Source organism: Marmota monax, unplaced genomic scaffold, assembly GCF_021218885.2.
Source record: "Marmota monax isolate L192 unplaced genomic scaffold, Marmota_monax_Labrador192_F-V1.1 WCK01_AAM20220418_F8-fsc00076, whole genome shotgun sequence".
Classification (NCBI taxonomy): domain Eukaryota; kingdom Metazoa; phylum Chordata; class Mammalia; order Rodentia; family Sciuridae; genus Marmota; species Marmota monax.
This window is the reverse complement of record NW_026692843.1, coordinates 7,255,582-7,267,869: the sequence shown is the minus strand read 5'-3', so window position 1 is coordinate 7,267,869 and position 12,288 is coordinate 7,255,582. Positions and strand designations below refer to the sequence as shown.

Here is a 12,288-nt window from a genome sequence, read left to right as displayed (position 1 = left end):
AACTGTGTGGAATGTATAAATACCTCTGTTGCCCTACAATAAACGGCTCCCACTCCTGCTGTATCAACCTACACAAGTTGCTTGCCACCCCCCCGTTATTTTGCTGCAGCCGGACTGCGGCAGATGGCTACGGCCATCTCTGCCATCAGTGGGTCAGAACCCGGGGTCTGCGGACACCTGTGTGTTCGTGTGGGAGCTTTCCTTCCTCCACCACCTTGCAAGGGAAAAGCTTTGGGAGCATCCAACCACCAACGGAAGGATGAGTGACAGACCCCAAGCCAAGGCAGCTGGTGGGGCCTTGGGGCCTTGGGGGGGTTGAGTCATGGGTGAATGATTGGGTGTGGGGCCACAGGACACACGAATACCTGATTCGCCCACTTGCAGGTCCCTAGATGGAGCCACCCCAAGTCTGAAGAGCCAGCCTCCCTGTGTGGAGCTCCACCGGAGGAGTGGGTCTGGGGTCCTGGGCTGGGTTTGAGCTGAACCACTCAGGACGAGCACAGTCCGTTCCCAGAGCCCTTGGGCTCACGCCTCCCCCAGAGTCACAGCGCAGCCCTCTCCCCTCATCCACACTGGGCTGTGGCTGCCAGACCCTTCCCAGTGCTGCTCCAGACTCCTGGCAGAGCAGCAGGCGATCCCTCTGGGGGCCTCCCAGAGTGGGGAGGGCAGGGAAGCGTCCTGCCCTGATCCAGAGCCCACTCTTCTCTCAGCACCCCTCATGTCCTCCTGTGGGAGCCAGGGGCACCCTCTGTCCTATCATGATGTGACAGGAGTGTCCCCAGCCCCAGCTGCTATCCCATTAAGCTCCCTGTATCCAGTGGTGGGAGACCACAGAAAAATCCTCCCGGCGCACTAAACCCTGCTCCACGCCTCCACGCACAGAGCCAGGGAAAGGCCGAGGGTCTCTGCTCCCCACCCACTGGCTCTGCTTTTAGCTCTCCCTGATGGGACATCAGCTGTGGAGTGGCATCCTCACCTCAACCCAGGGCAACCCAGCAGAGAGGGTAAGGCCATGGATCCTTAGGCCACTCTGCCTGGGTTCAAATCCCAGCTGTCACTTACTACTGTGGGACCAAAGGAAAGCTGGTCTCTCTGAGCCTACATCACACTCGACACCCGTGCCTCCCAGATCCTTCAGCTCTGTGTGGCTGGACCCAACCAGGCCCACGTGACGCTGGCCCAGGGCATGGGGCCTTGGCTTCCTGGGTAGGCAGCAGCCCACGGCGTGGACGTGGACTTTGGCCAAGAGAGCAGTAGACAGGAGGACACAGAGCAGAGGGCTGTGTCTGCATTTTCCTGTCCGTGGGTCTTCTTGGCCGCCCACTGTCTTTCATGTTCTTCTCTCCCTGACCCTTGTCCTTTGGTCCTGGGCTTGCTGCCCTGGGGTCACATCCTCTTTCAGTCACTGTCACAGGTCACCATCACACTTCCCACAGCCTGGGGACTTTGAGGAGTGGACGTGTCCTCACAGTCCTGGAGGCAGGAAGTCTGAGGTCAGGTGCCAGCCGGTCATTCTGCTAAGGGCCCTTCCTGGCCTGCAGATGTGGACTTCTCTCTGGGTCCTCACGCATGGACAGGGAGGGCTTTTCCTCTTCCTCATAAGGCTGCCAATCTTTGGCCTGGGAGCCCTCCCTGACCTCACGTCACCTTCATTACCTGCTTTTGCCTTGTCACCTGACACAGTCACATGGGATCCCGGGCTTCAACACGCCAAGGGCCAAGGGACAATCCTGGTCACAGCAATGAACATATTATCAGAACATGATTTTCCTTTTAGCTCTATTTATGCTTGGTTCTTTTTATTACAAGTGGATCCATCATCCCAAACAAAAATTAGGAATCTGACCAAAAATACCAACTTCTCGCCTGTGCTGGCCCTAACTACTCTCCTTCCCCTGATCTCCCTTGACCAAAGTGGGCATTATCAAGTCCATCATTCTTTTGTTTCTCTGTTTATATATTTCACATATTTTTCCTAAAGTCGTATATTTTTTAACTTTATAAAAATGGCGCCCTCCTGCCTGTGCCCTTGGGGACTGGGCTGTTCTCCACTGTGAGCTCTGCGGGGAGGGCCTTGCGCTGGTTCACTAGGCTGCTCTAGGACACTGCGCTGAGCGCCTGTGTCATCCTTTCTTGACCCACTCCACCCTGGCCACCGTTTGGCTGATCTCCGGGTTTTAGCTGTTGCTAGCTGTGCTGCTAAGGACTAATGCATCTCTGATTGTTCATGTGCAAGAATTTCCTTGGGCGGTCTACCCAGGACGGGCGTCTGTGGAGTGGATCAGGAGTATCTGACCTCAGGAACCATTGTGGGACTGTTTTCCAAAGCAGTTGTGGTAATCGCCACCCTACAGCCACGGAACCCACCTGAGGCCACACCTGCACCAGCATGTGGAGTTCTCCCGGCCCACCATCGTCCACATGTCCACCAGGCAGGCAGGCCTCCCATCGGGGGCATTCTCTGTCTCTCTTTCTAAACAGTCCCCAGGGTCATGGGGATGCTCAGGAGGAAGCTGAGCACCAGGCAAACACAGAGGGTTTTTATTGTGGTCTGAGCAATGCACAGAGTGGGTATTTGTTAGAATTTTTGGACAAAGCCTTATGTTAGGGTCCAGCATGTACAGATGAACAGAATAGCCCCTTGGGGAGCCACCGTCTAGTTCAAATTCACTGTCGGTGTAAGACAGGAATCCACTCTCAGGACTTAGCACAGTTCCTCAGGCCCTCCCGGGGTCGTGGGAAACGTGGGGCAGGTCCAGAGCTACCTCTCTGAGAACTTGAGCAGCCCTCTGAATGGCCTGAGCCTTGGGTTCTCCTCTCCACCAGGTGGACCACTCTGCGGAGCTCCCTAGGGAACTGGGCCAGGCCACAGCAGAGGACACTGGTAAGCCAGCTCCCACCTGGCCACGCCCTCTATGTCAGCTGGGACGGACTGGTTTTCAGGGCCCTGTTAACAGCACTTCCTAAACACACCTCTGTATAGCTGGAGTGACAACTGGTCGGGTGAGTGAGTGGCCAACCCCTTGCCGTGAAAAAGCCTCACGACCTGCCACAGGTGTCCTATGCCTTTGGGGTAGAGCAAACACCCAGAGGCAGGGCTCCAGGGGCCATTGCCCCCTGCATCTGTCCATCTCCTGATTGGGGAACAGAACACACCATCTCTTAGGGCTCCACGGAGGCTCAATTCTTTTTCTCATGATCATAAACCTGATCCCCCCCACTCCGCCGCCTTGTGACTGGCAACAAAGAATAGACTCGTAATAGCAATAATATCAAATTAAGTTTGCTGTGCGCATTTATCACAGAACTTTGATTTAGGTGTGTCGCTTTGTGGGCCCCTGTGTTTCATTTCCAGCATGTACAAACCCTCTGTATTTCAGCACCTCAAGGTCAATGGACATGTAATTTAACATCCTAACATAATAACATATTGATTAATGCAAAGAAAACAATCCTTCTCAGAAGAGGTTCTTGTTTCATCTTGTATGAATGTTCAAATGCATCGAATTGCCTGGTAGACTAGCTGGGACTGGGTTTGTGGGGAGCTGCTGGGGGGAAGCATTAACTAACAATCTCAGACAGCACATTTACCAGCCAGGAGTCCCCGTGGTTGGAGGGGAATGACAGATGCGTGCACGCCCTTTAGTAACCTCAGGGACCGGAATGTGCTGAGAAGCAGGGGCTTCCATCAGCAGGTAGGTCCAGTGTCTTTACTGACCATTCTCAGAGCCAGGGCCAGACAGACATGACAAGACAGAGAGCACTTTAAGAACCAAGATGGTAGCTCTGAGAAAATTCTGTGAAGCCACTTCCAGGTGGTATAAGCGGCACTTCACGTCCTTGGGTGTTCTGCAATCAGCCAGGGTGGGCAAGGCCGCTTTGTAGGCATCTGTGGAGGCTCTTTCTCACCACATTGCTCAGAGTCCCCTGCAGCTTCCTACGAGCAGCAAATGGGGTCAGGAGAAACCCAGAGCTTGTGTGCATGTGCCTCGGCTAGACAGCAGCCCAAGTTGCAGGTCCACCAGAGGGATCTGCAGCACTGGGCCCTTTGAACATTCCCCAGAAAAAAGATTTGCAATTCAATCTGCTTCCTAGAGACTGGACAGTGAGCCCAGATCATATTTGTATGTAGAGCCAGGATGTAAAGTCTGCGGGTGCCAGGCCAGCTGGGAGACGCCCAAAGGCATTTGGTGAGAGGGCAAGAAGTCAGAGTTAGAATTTCTTGGACTCAAATAGCTCAACAGGTGGAGACTGTATTTCTACCAAATGCTTGGCCAGAATGCACTCCCTGCTGGTGCCTGTCTTGTGCCTAATAAGTGACAACAAGAGTGTTTGCATGGCTCTCCTCGCTGTTCTGACAGAGCTGGCAAGGGTCCTGCTGACACAGTGAGTGCTGAGGAGAGCTTCCCCCAGGACAGCCCAGGAGCAGGGCCTCCATGCAGCCATCCTGCGGTTCCACCAGGGCCTCCCGCCACCCTCTGAGAACTAGCTGACAGGAGGAGGGTGCCTTGTCCCTCCCCACTCACACAGACCCCTCTGGCAGGTTCTGAGCCATCGTCCTGAGCCTGCAGAATGACTGCAGATCAGAGGTGGCTGCAGCAGCGGTCGGACACCAGAGGCTCAGAGGAGGAGATGTGCACTGGACTTTCCTGGAGCCTGTCATTGCAGGGGGACCTTAACTGTGCTGGTGTTCAAAGCTGTGGCCCTATCCCTTTGCCTCAACTATGGTGGGTTTTGGGACACTGGCGTTTTGTAAAGATCCTGGGTGATCACCATGAGCTGTTGCGACCGAGAAGCCAGGGCTGAAGCAGATTCTGTTCTAAGCCACAGCATGGATGAGGTGGCTCAAGAGCAGCTGTCCTGGGATTGAGAGTAAGTGGAGGCACAGAGGCCTCAGCAGGTACAGTGAGAGATTTCAGGTGTCACTCTGACTGGCCTAAAGGGGGACTCGGCATCTTCGCTTATTTTGTGTTACTATAACAAAGTATCTGAGACAGGTAACTTACAAAGTAAAGAAGTTTATTTGTTGATTCTTGTGGCTAGAGGGTGTAAGTAGCATGGAGCCAGTGATCTGGTGAGGGCCCTTGCTGTGTCACACATGGTATAGAACTGGCTATACCAGAAGCAAACCTGAGGTAGATTGCTCTATAACCACTGGCCTGCATGAGAACTCACGGATTCCCATGAGACCTGTCATCCCTCCATTCATGAAGGTCAAGCCTTCAAGCCTATGCACCTCCCACTGGGCCTGTCCCCTCAGTATCTTCACCCTGGGGACCCAGGTTCCAGCACACGAGTCACTGGGGGACATGCTCAACCCACATCAGAGATGCAGCGTTGGAGACCAGGTAAGGCATGACTCCTGTGTGTCTGGGGCGCTCGGGAGAGGCAGGGGTTCCATCAGTGGCTGAGACCTACCCTCCAATGTGGGCAGCATTACTCAATCCCCTGAGGGTCAGCACAGGACAGAAAGGTGTCCTCCTGAGCGAGGAAGTCCACCTTCTCCTGCACTTGGCCCAGAGCTCCTGCTTCTCGGCCTTTGACTCAGATCAGAATCTATGGCACTGGCTCCCCAGTCGTCAGGCCTGGGGCTCATGGAGCCACTACACCAGCACTTTTGGTCACAGACATCACATTGTGAAATGTCTTGGCCTCCAAAATCATGTGAGCTGATTTTCATAATGAAGTCTCGTGTGTGTGGACAGGTGTCTTTCCTGTCAGTTCTGTGGCTCAGGAGAACCTGCCTGATACAGCGCTTCAGGCCAAGCTTAACCCAGGGAGAAGACCTCAAGCAACACAAGCCGCCTCACCAGTTCCCCAGGCCAAGTCCCAGACGTCCCAGGGCTACCTGCTGGCTGTGATCTAGTCAGGCCTCTGAACTTTATGATTGATTCAGTTGCCTGAGTGCAGGTGCCTTGTGGAGTGTGCTGCCAGGGACCCACAGGGGGAGATGGTGGCCCATCCTCAGGGACCCCATGGGAGGGGGCAGTGGCAGGATTACTTTCTGGGCACATCTTATTGCTTCTCACTCATGCACAACATGGTGGCCGAATATCAAGGTGCTGGTCACAGCACCTGTGGGTCTTGGTAAAAGTTCCATTTCTGGCTTGGCATTGAAGAGTCTGCGGATGTGCCAGGAAGGCACGATGGCTGAGGCCTTGTGCCAGGGAGCTCCCTGCAGGTTTGCTGCCCACGCCCCTCCCCTGGCCAGATGTCGTTCAGCTCACTCCCGGGAAAGCAGCCTCAGGTCAGTGCCAGCAGGCCCTAGGACAGCTGCACACTCACGCCACGTCCCTGTGTCCATGGGCTGGGCTGTGTCTTCTTCACTTTCATCTCTTTGTCCTCATGGTACGATTAGGGAAGCTTCCCGGGCTCAACTCACACCTCCCTGATAGCTGTCCAGCCGTGTCCTAACTGCCGTCTGGTGCCACACCCCTGGACGCGTGGCTTGCTGCTCCGTGTGCAATTCACACCTCGCCCGTCTCCTCCGTGTGTCCCTGGTTTCCTCCTTTCAAGTTGGAAGCAGTTCCTCGTTTTTTTCTAATTTGGTTTCAAAGATGATCTGATTTTTTTCCCGTTGTCTCATGGAGGGTTGGACAGTTTCTTAAGCCAGTTTCAGGTGGTCCACGATTTTGTGATGTTTGGTGTGGCCTGAGCTTCCAGGGTGCTCTTCCTTCCTTCCTTCCTTCCTTCCTTCCCTGGGGCTTGGATGACTCCTGGAGGCCTGGCTGGTGCTTCTGGCGGTGCGGGGCTTGCTGGCCTCGGTCATTCTCAAGCGCGGGCCTGCGGGAGGCAGTGCGCACACTGCTCATTGCCCTGGCCACGCTCCTCTTCCAGGCCACACCCGGGTGATGGCAGAAGTGCACAGCTCCCAGCTGAGCCCCATTTCTACGCCGACAGACTCTGATCCAGGACGGCTCCTGGGGCGGGAGGTGCCTCCCCCTCTGCTCACACCGCCTGCCTGATCCCCCCACACAGAGCTCACGCTGTAAGGGCACCTTCAGAAGCTCCTGGACATGGACCACCTCCTCCCCGGCTCTGCACTTGGTTGGGGGAGGCCATCTACCAGCAGGCAGTATCCTTCCCAGCTGCTCATCCTCACTTCTTTTCCCAGGGTTGATCGTGGGTCGTTCCAATTCAAGGAGTTTGGGGCGATGGGGAAACAAATCCCCGGGGAACACACCCAAACATGGCACAGGACTCCTGGGCAGTGTCTTCCTTGGCCAGACCTTGGTTTCTGGACCAGGAAACTGGAAGGGGCTGTAGGTACCCCGTGGTGGAGATGGGATGTGTTCTGACAAAAGGGCATTTATGGTTTTTGGTGTTTTTTCCCCACTAGTCAGAATGGACAGCCATGCAATTTAAGACTTGCTGCCAGCTTCATTTTCAGAGTGAGTTTCAGATGAACCTGTCACAAGTGCCCCTCATTCTGGATTTCTTTGGCCTCTGCACTGGATCAAGTACTCGGCAAGACCTGGGTCAGGAAAGCAGCTGGCCTCCTGCAAGATTGCATGCTGTGGTTGGAGGTGCTGCACATCACTCAACATCACCCAAGACACATGGCTTCTCCCACAGGCCAGGGGCAGGGCCTGGGGTGCCAGGGCCTGTGTCCACAGACGACCGTCTGACCTGTGCCTGGTGCCTCTTGGGCTCTGCCCTGCATCTGGGTTTCTCAGTGGGACCAGGGAGCCCTCCTTGGTGTCTGGCCACGGCCCTGAGCCAGACTGGCGGCCTGACAGGGCCCCTCGAAGACACGGCAGCCCTGCCTGTGAGGGTGCTGGGCTATGGGGTGGTGTGATAGCTGGAGTGAGATACCAGGCTGAGTCCTGGGTGACAGCAAGTCTGAGATGGGGTGCAGCTGGGGGATCTGGAGCCCCAGAGGCTGAGAGGGGTCAGAGCCCTGGAGAAAGGCTGAGTGCGGCCTGCAAACAGAAGGGCAATGCAGACCAGGAGAGCAGGCCAGGCCAGGGTGGGTCTTCGTTACCTCCGTGCAGCCATGAAGTACCCGGGGGGTGGCGTGTGAAGGACAGCAGGAGCCCCGACCCTCTGCACTCCCACTGAAGGTGTGTTCCCAGAACAGAGATGTGGCACCATCTGGGAAGGAGCCTCCCAGAGCTGCAGTCAGAACTCGGCCCACAGGGGCCGTCTCCCTGCTCAGGCAGAGCCCAGCGCCCACCGAGGGCAGGCAGGCCTGCTGTTCCCTCAGGACCCAGGGCTTCTCCTCACAGCCAGGTGCCCAGGCTCCACCTAGCTCCTCCTCACAGCCCCAGAGTCCGGCTCTTTGACCTCAAGGCCTCCCGGGCCCGAGTGCTGTCACGTCCAGTGTCCCTCATGGTGTCTTTGAGCACAGTGATGTCTCCCGTACTTTCACCCCAAAGAGGAAGAGAAGACGTTCATTTCTGTCTCTCTGAGGAGAACACTGCTCTAAAGAACCCGGGAAAGTCGGTCGGGCTGGATCAGGAGGCTTCCTGCCTGTCAGCACCTGGGCCTTCCTCCCTCTTTCTCTTCTGCCAAGGAAAGGGGTGTTCATGCCCCACCCCCAGGCTCAGCTTGCACCGCCCCCCCAGGCCAGCCCAGCGCTCCTCCTCTACATCCTCCTTGTTAGAGTCTCTTCTCACGCTCTCCTTCTCCTCCGCACGAGAAGACGTGTCTCTTCCGTCTTTCAAAGAACCAACTCAGAAAGGTTAAAAAAAAAGGCCATCAAACTCCAACTCCCAGCACCCTCTGCTCCTGGCCACCATCAACTGCTGGACCTCAGTGCCATCAGCACAAGAGCCAGCTCCTGGGCTGCAGCAGAGTACGCCTATAATCCCAAGGACACAGGAGACCCAGGCAGGAGAACTGCGAGTTCTGAGCCTCCTCATCAACTAGTGAGGCTCTGACTCAAAACAATAAAAGGGCTGGGATGCAGCTCAGGGTGCAGGGCCCTGGGTTCTGTCCCCAGGACCACCAAGACCAGACCCCAGCCTCAGCTGGCTCACCACTGGGCCACACACACCTGGCCCACCACTCGGGTCCATTCTTGCCCCTCACCCTTGCGGCCTGTGTTGACAGACCTGGTGTCCATGAGCGGGGACAGCAGGTTTGCCATGGGGCTCTCCAGGAGCCCCGATGCTCAGTGTGGCCTTGCTCCATGCTCAATGAGGTTTCCAGTGTGTGGGCCAGCCACACAGGCAGGGAGTGTGAGCGCCATAATGACTGACGAGGGGTCGCTGATGGAAACCTGGGAGCTCCACAGAAACTGCTCCCACTGTCCTTGGGGATCCATAATCACACGCGGATGTTGGTGCCTTATAATTTAGTCTCAGAGTTTTGGTGTTTTCTTAAGGTGACAAGTGCAGTGAGTGATCAAGGCTGCTTACTGTCTTCATCAGGTTGAATTTTTATCTTTTGCATAGGCTGAGAATATGGCCTTCAAAAATTCTTTCTTAAGAAACCAGAATCAGTATTGTTTACCCAGTCTCCAGCAAAAGCTAAAAAAAAAAAGAGAGAGATTAATGGTAGACAATTTGGAAAAACTAACTCTCACAGATAACAGACAAAAGTTAGTCTAAAAATGTTGATTTTTTAACCCAACTCTCCCAGGCACCGGAGGAAAACCCATACAGGCAAAACCTGGCAGGGACAAGACCACGATGGCGGGAGCCTGGGAATTTGTGGGGTTTAGCTGGGAGGCGCCAGGTGCTGCACTGGGTGGACGTGTGGTCACTCGGCCAGCAAGACCGCAACCAAACGGCAGAATGTGGAAGGACACCCGTTCAGCCAGAGGTCGGGGAGTCAGGGCAGCGAGGGGTCACAGTGAGCATGGCCCTGAGCTCCACAAGGGACCTGGAAGCCCCGGGCTGGTCGGGGAGCTGGCGAGCTTTAGGGGAGCAGGAAGCAGGAAAGCAGGGGACAGACCCAGACAATGAGGTGAGGTGTCCGCTGCCCCCGCCCCCAGCAGATACAGCCTGTTGGGTTCCAGGGAACTGAATTGTCTTATGAAACAAAAAACCACTTTTTATAGTAACAGCAAAGGCCGGGACTCTGCACCATGTAGCTCATGATGCCCAGCGTCCAGTTGTCATCACAGCCATGAAGAGGAAACGGCGGCTCGAACCCAGGAAAGAAAGGACCGAGGGTGCAGGTGGGCACCCACTGAGCGTGTTCTGGCACTTAGAGGGAAGCGTGAGTCTGAGGTGTAAATAGACAGAGGACCCGCAGAGGTGTCCACAGGGTGAGAGACCCAGGTGGCCAGCTGAGAGCCGCACAACATAAACTGAGTGACCACTCGCCAGGTGGGCTTCGCAGAAGGCTGGAGACAGAAACAGAGCAGCGTCCATTATTGGAGTTGGGGAACCAGAGGAAGGAAAATGGGCAGCACACATCTGAAGACATAATGGGACAGGCGTGCCCCTGACAGGCAGGGAGAGCTGGCGCTGCAGGGAGGAGGGGGCCCACGGGTGGCTGCAGGAGGTGTCCCCAGGAGACAGCTGTGGGTGCTCCTCCTCAGGCTGGTGGTCAGCAGGTGGAGGTCCCCGGGCAGAAGGACCTGGCCCTCCAGGGAGCCGAGTTCCCTTGGTGGCGTCCCTTTCCCCAGTCCCCTCCACACAGGAGCCTCCTTTGGGTCCCCTGGGCCCTCCGGCCCCTGTGTTGACTAGTTCCTCTGAATAGCTGCTCAGGCAGAGCCAAAGAGGTGACAGTGATAGAGAATTCTCCCTTTTTGCAGGTCTATATTAAGGTCCTATGTGATCCCTTCTACCTCCTGCTGTGAAGAACAGACCCTGGGCCCCACTGAAACCCCCATAGCCTCTTTGACAATCCTTTGACACTTCCTTTTTCCTTAATTTCCCATTAAAATACCTTTTTAGAAAAGATCAGGCAATAGACTAAGCACTTCTGAAGAGCTTTGGGTTCTGACGTTGACCATCATCTAATGTTTGAGTTACCTGGGGCATGTCAGCAACCTACCTGAGCCTTGGATTCCTCTCTGGAACCGGCAGCACTAAGCAGCAACTTCCTCAGAGTTGATGGGGGACAACCAATAACGCATGTGATGCACTTGACCCTCAGCAGGTGCTCTGCAAATGGTAGTTCCTTCCTCTCATCCTTATGCTATGATTCCACCTGCATCTCGATCTCTTTTGGGTTGTCACCTCCTTTCCTGTTTCCTCGTTCCTCACTAACCTCTACCCCAGAAATCTTACATATTTCCTTGCATCTTGCATCCAGCCCCTGTATCTTCCTACCCCCACCCCCACCCAGGACTCCCAAATCCCTTTGTTTCCTTGGTGTGTTGACCTCCTGTTGTGTCCTAGACCCTCCTGCCCCTTTCCCTTACAGATGGCTCAGCGACTTCTCCCGAGGAGGCTCCTGGCCTCTACAGTCTCCAGGAAGTTCCCTCAGGGTCAGTGGGCACCCCTCACCTACAAGGCTCTGCAGACCCCCAAAGTGCTGTTCTGGTGGCCTAACGGTAACATCCAGCCCAGCTCAGACAATATATTGCACCAGAGTCTAATCAATGACCCTTAATGTCCGGGATGGACCTGACCTTCAAGACCAAGTGATCAACAATAAGACTCCAGCGGCTGTGGATCTCCATGCATGGTGGTGTGGCCCCTGCAAGATCCTGGGGCCGCAGTTAGAAAAGATGGTGGCCAAGCAGCGTGGGGAGGAGGTGATGGCCAAGGTGGACACTGATGACAACACAGACTTCACCATCAAGTAAGAGGTGTCAGCTGCGCCTACTGTGCTGGCCATCAAGAATGGGGACATGGTGGGCAAGTGTGTAGGCATCAAAGATGAGGGCTAGCAGGCCTTCCTCAAGAAGCCGACTGGCTGACGAGCAGGGAAGTGTCCTGACCGCCCTGCCCGCCTGGACGCCCATCCTGGGGGGAGTCCAGTAGAACTCAGCTCTCCCCTCGTCCCCTGTGTCCACCCATGGGCCTCTGCTTTGGAGACCACTCTGTAGACACAGAGCCACCATGCTGCCCACCTGCGCTGCCAGGGTGGCCGTCAGAGGTGCTGCCGCCATCTGGGGAGGGGACGTGGTGTTCCCACCCACTCCTTCTTTCTGCTCCCTCTAGGGGCCGGTTGCTGTTCTCCCAAGATGCTAGAAAGCTCCGGGCCAGCCTGCAGAGGGACTGACCAGGCGGCAGCAGCTGGGCCCCATCTCCTCGGTCCCTTCTGGTCTGTACCCCACCCTGTCCCATCTGCCTCCTTCCCTGTTCTTTCCTGCTGCGGTTTTGTAAATAAGAAAAAGGAGGAAACAAGAAGCCAAAGAGGTGACAGTGATAGAGAATTCTCCCT

General features: G+C 55.6%; 1 pseudogene; it reads left to right on the top strand.

Moving 5' to 3' along the window:
• Nucleotides 1-11,322: 11,322 nt before the first annotated feature.
• Nucleotides 11,323-11,821, top strand: LOC124095557 (thioredoxin, mitochondrial-like; annotated as a pseudogene).
• The last annotated feature ends 467 nt before the right edge of the window (nucleotides 11,822-12,288 follow it).